We start from the raw sequence: 5,932 nt of genomic DNA, 5'->3' as shown, positions 1-5,932 counted from the left end.
GAGAAGGGGATGACAGAGGATGAGATGGCTGGATGGCATCACTGACTCGATGGATGTGAGTCTGAGTGAACTCCGGGAGCTGGTGATGGACAGGGAGGCCTGGTGTGCTGCAATTCATGGGGTCGCAAAGAGTCGGACACGACTGAGTGACTGAACTGAACTGAATGAAATTTTCCAAGATGCAGGCACTGTCCAGATCTTTAAACCATGTCATGACATAGGAAAAGATGCAATCACATTTATTTTACTTTAGTATAGTGTTAAAATTAGAATAGAAAAGAGATCTAGAGAAAGTGATCTTTTTCTGCCAAAATATACTATTTGCTAACTATGGTTTTTCCAGTGGTCATATATGGATGTGAGAGTTGGACTATAAAGAAAGAACACCTAAGAACTGATGCTTTTGAACTGTGGTGTTGGGGAAGACTCTTGAGAGTCCCTTGACCCTCAGGGAGATCCAACCAGTCCATCCTAAAGGAGATCAGTCCTGGGTGTTCATTGGAAGGACTGATGCTGAGCTGAAACTCCAATATTTGGTCACCTGATGCAAAGAGCTGACTCATTTGAAAAGAACCTGATGCTGGGAAAGATTGAGGGCAGGAGGAGAAGGGGATGACAGAGGATGAGATGGTTGGATGGCATCACCGACTTGATGGACATGGGTTTGTGTGGACTCTGGGAGATGGTGATGGATAGGGAGGCCTGGAGTGTTGCGGTTCTTGGGGTTGCAAAGAGTTGGACACGACTGGGTGACTGAACCGAACTGAACTGAACTTTGGAAAATCAAATTCAAAGAATACATTTAAAATCTTTTGAAAATTAAATTTTCCTTTTTCAGCAATTGAGATAGTAGATAAAATGATTGAATAAATAGGAATGAATAACTAATGTGAGCATTATTTATGTAAAATAAAGTTTTTAATGATGGAAATAAAAATGTAAAGAGTTGGCAAAGGTAGATATGAGAATAAAATAACATAGGAAAGTTCATGTCAACCTTAAAGACAAAGTAATTTTGCAAAACCACCATGTTAGAAATAACACATAAATTCTGAATTTATCTTGAGGTTAAAATACAATTAATTTTAATGAGTACATATTAGACTTTCAGACAATAAATAAGGTTCTAGGTACTCAAACAATAAGCTAGTAACATCCTCTTTTTGTTTGTATTTTTTTTTTGTTTGTATTTTTTCTTTGGATCATAGAGAAATAAGTATGTTTGAGACAGCTAGATAATTCAAGTGATTTTGGCATTTTGATTTCTAAGTATCATAGCTATGGAGACTCTTTCTAAATAACCGTTGGAATAAGTCTGGCTTTTAAGAATTACTTTGCTAAGTCACATGAAAGGTTTATTCAAACATGTTTGATTGCATTTTTCTTTCTTCCTTCCTTTTGTATCTCCCTTTTTCCTTCCTCCCATCTTTTCCCACCTCCTACCTCCCCTTCTTTTCTTCTTACTTTTATTTTTTCCTTATTCTTTGAAACATAGAAACTTTATAGATATTGGTGATATTACAGAGTGGATTTAAAGCAATAATATGGCTCAAGTGAATACAAGAGATTTTGAATAAAAATGTAAATGATCCTACTTGAGTGTAATGTAAATGGAAACATAAACCACACTGAAATTTAACATATCCTATAGTTTAGGTTGAAATAGTACATTAAAGTGTTATATTAATATATTCAACAAGATGTATTAAAATCGTACTCAACAAGATAGAAAGTTGTGAAATATGTGTGACATTCAAAATAAAAACTGCTGACTGTATTCATAAGAGTGGCATTCTTATTTTGTCTATAATCTTAAACTTCATGACAGGGAGATGGCTTTATAAAACTAATAGACCAGAGCTTGTTTTTCTATCCTTATATAAAGAAAGAATGATAGAATGTTCTCCAAAGCCAAATATCAGGCTCTTGAAAATGTCAAGATGTTTCCTTTACAACATAGCACAACAAAGAGATATTGCTATCTCATGAGCATGGTGCCATAAGGATACAATCCAGAGCCAGCTTTAATATGCACTTTCCTGTTTTCAGTCTCCTCCAAAGACAAGATGATCTTTAACTATCAATTTATACTAATGAGAGAAACCCAAAGCTGAATCCCTGAAGGATTCTTGAAGTAAATTTTTTAAGCCATCAAGGGATTTAAGTGTATGCTATGTTACAGTTTCACTTTAATGTAATATGAGATGACAATTTTGAAAAAAGCTTTTAGTGCAATTAGATTGGAGATTTGGTTTTGACTTCAGAGGATTCAAAGAAAATTATATTAACGCTATACTAAGGTGCTTATACATTATCTGGGAAACAAATGAATATATAGAGATGTCTATGAAATTGATGTGGCTTCTGTGATGGCTTGGATGGCAAAGAATCTGTCTGCAATGCAGGAGATCTGGGTCCAATCCCTAGGTTGGGAAGATCCCCTGGAGAAGGGAATGGCAACCCACTTCAGTATTCTTGCCTGGAAAATTCCATGGGCAGAGGAGCCTGGCAGACTACAGTCCATGGGGTTGCAAAGAATCAGACACAACTGAGTGACTAACACTTTCTTTCAGGAGATTGTTGTTCAGTCTCTATGTTGTGTCTGATTCTTTGCAATCCCATGGAATGCAGCATGCAAGGCTTCTCTGTCCTTCACTATCTCCCAGAGTTTGCTCAAACTCATGTCCATTGAATTGATGATGACAATCAACCATCCCATCCTCCGTCACCGCCTTTTCCTCCTGCCCTCAGTCTTTCCCAGCATCAGGATCTTTTCCAACGAGCCTGCTCTTCACAATCAGGTGGCCAGAGTATTGGAGCTTCAGCTTTAGCATCAGTGCTTCCAATGAATATTCAGGGTTGAATTGACTGGTTGATCTCCTTGCTGTCCAAAGGACTCTCAAGTCTTCTCCAGTACCACAGTTTGACAGCATCAATTCTTCAGCACTCAGCCTTCTTTATGGTATAAGCTCTCCAATCTGTACATGACTACTGGGATATAGTCGAGTGTCTTAGGGCATCATAGTATATAGATGATAATGAACACAATTAAGATAAATAGGGTGTAGGGAAAGAGCAAGGAGAAGGCAATGACACCCCACTCCAGTACTGTTGCCTGGAAAATTCCATGGGCAGAGGAGCCTGGTAGGCTGCAGTCCACGGGGTCACTAAGAGTCGGACACGACTGAGCAACTTCACTTTCACTTTTGACTTTCATGCATTAGAGAAGGAAATGGCAACACACTCCAGTGTTCTTGCCTGGAGAATCCCAGGGATGGGGGAGCCTGGTAGGCTGCCGTCTATGGGGTCGCACAGAGTCGGACATGACTGAAGTGACTTAGCAGCAGCAGCAGCAGGGAAAGAGCAAATTAGCCAATATAGCATGGTCAGGTTCTCTTGCTCCTTGGCTTCTCACTCTTTGTCCGTGTTTTGTAAATAATGATTATGTAACAGCTGAGATCACCTACAGCACTGCAGATGCATGTCTTGAGGTACGCTTGGCCATGGGCTGCTGTGTGTGTGTGTCTGTATGAGTTTCACCATGAAAGCCCTAGCTACTGCTGCATTGGGACTACATTGGAGTGACATCATGGTTATGTTATATGAGGTTATGTTATGGCTCTCTTATGACTCCTTTATGGTTCTGTTATGGCTGCTGCTACAATTGCTGCATCAGCCAGGACAGAGGCTGTGTTGTGGCTGCCATGCCAGCCAGGAGAGAATAAACGTGTCTGCAGTTGCTATGGCTCCCCGTTTTCTTCCAGCATCTTAGCTTTCACCTTGCCTTCCCTGGGTTCAGCGAACAATATGCACAGTGTGATACAGGAAGACAATTGGCATCATGAACAGGATTGGCGATACATAGGGAAAATGCAGTGAGATAATAATTAAAGTAATAACCGTAGAACATTAATGTTATATTTGGGTGAAAACATTCCATAAAAATAATTAGAAGAAATAACCAAATGAACAGATTTATAAATGAACTTAACAGGATGATTTTTACAATAAAAGATAGTTTGGTAGAGTGACCAAATAACAAATGAGTTATCAAAAGTTAATCCCAGCATTAGCCTAGACATGTGTGAATAAGACAAAGGGAAAACTATGCTTGAGTTATCCAAGTTAGAAAATAAATGGAATAGTAAAAAATGTTTCTGTAGAATACCATCTATCCTACTTCATAAAATGCATGCCCAAGGTGGAATAAGTCTATGCCAAAAATATAACAGCTAATAAAAATGTTACCATTGTCTAATAAATGATGATAAATGGCATAGTATAATCATCATTGATTATAAACATATCCAAATTATTAAATTGCACTTTTATTAAAATAATGTTATAATATTTTAAGTCTTAATGTATAGTCAAATTTTCAGGAAAATTTGGTACTCTTTTAGGATTGTACTTAAAAAATTCCTATTTCAAAGTCAAATGACCATGGAGCTCAGTACTATATATTTCATATAGTAACTGGATGTATTTTTTTTGGAATTGAATTTGCTTTCTTTAAATCTTTAGGGTTTTGTGTTCCTCAAGGGAAGCTGTGTGACAATATGATTATACAGGATAGTAGAAAAAAATTGGTATTAATGTTTCTAAGGAAATTGTATAAAAATGTAACTTTTTGATAGTAGTTGAATAATGAAGTGTACTAAAATCTGAATATCATGGTATCATATATAAAATTTAAACAGGTTATATTTTCTAATCCACTTTCACTCAGTGTGGTATATGAGACTGTCAGAATGAGTATCACCGAGAGCTTGTTGGAACTGCAAATTCATCAGATCAGATCAGATCAGTTGCTCAGTTGTGTCCGACTCCTTGCGACCCCATGAATCACAGATCATACTAAAAGTTGTAAAAATATCAAGTTGTTTCAACATGACTGTCTGATTTTGCATTTTTATCTAAATATCTAACACAATAGTTCCTTAAGTTCTCAGTTTAAAGAATTTAACAAATGACAAGTGAAAATATGAACTCAAGGCTTATAAGTGTTTCTTAAAAAGCAAAGAAAGAAATATTTAAATTAAAATGAATAGTCCCACCAAGATTTAATAATTTTTAAGGTATTAATATTTAAACCCACAGTCTGAAATGCTTGGTTTTCACTGTTGCTTTTTCTGTTGCTTCTCTATTACCTCAGAATTTTATCTATATAAAAAGCATACAGCGCCCAGAAAAGTCAAGTACAAGTTGTTTGTGGCAGAACAGACCCTTCTGATTCTAAAACTTAACTTGTTTAAAATAAATTGCCAGCTTCCTGGATTCATGTTTCTGCTGTTGTTGGTTTTTTTTTTTTTTTTGCTATTTAGCTGTTTATGAGAAGTTTTATCTTCAATACATGCACTTGTGTAAGATTTACTGCACACAGACCGTTGCTTTCAAACAATAAGGAACGATTAGAGCACGTGGAATTTAGAAGCCACTGACCAAGTAATTTCTCCTAAATCAGATATTTTGTGTTTCTCAAAGTAATACAGATAAGAATCATATATTGGAGGTATATGAAAGAGTAGCAAACATTCAATTTGTGAATCACTTAGCTTATTACACACTATTAGCATACAACACAGAATTGTCAAAGTAGAGACAATGAAGTAAGAACCACACCAAGGAGGATTCCAGAAAGAGGCATCTCAGCAGGAGCAGTGGCCTCTGGTCAGGCAATGGGTTTGGAACAAGTATGAGTGGGAGGTCACCCTCTGTTCTCCCAGAGCTTCCAGGGCAGGGTCTCTGCAACAACTCTCAACAGCAAAAAGTTGGGTTTTCCTGGGAAAAGCTCTCAAGTCATTCAGCTTGGTGAGCTCTTTTTAAGGAGCAATGGTTATCTCTGAGGAGAGGTCTTGATTTTGGTTGTTCTTTCTGTTCCAGTGTGGTACATTAGCCATCAAACTTCCCATCTAAAGATTTGACTTTAGTT

The sequence above is a fragment of the Bison bison genome, unplaced genomic scaffold (assembly GCF_000754665.1).
Source record: "Bison bison bison isolate TAMUID 2011002044 unplaced genomic scaffold, Bison_UMD1.0 scf7180017864308, whole genome shotgun sequence".
Lineage (NCBI taxonomy): Eukaryota > Metazoa > Chordata > Mammalia > Artiodactyla > Bovidae > Bison > Bison bison.
Note: the sequence above shows the minus strand (reverse complement) of the source record.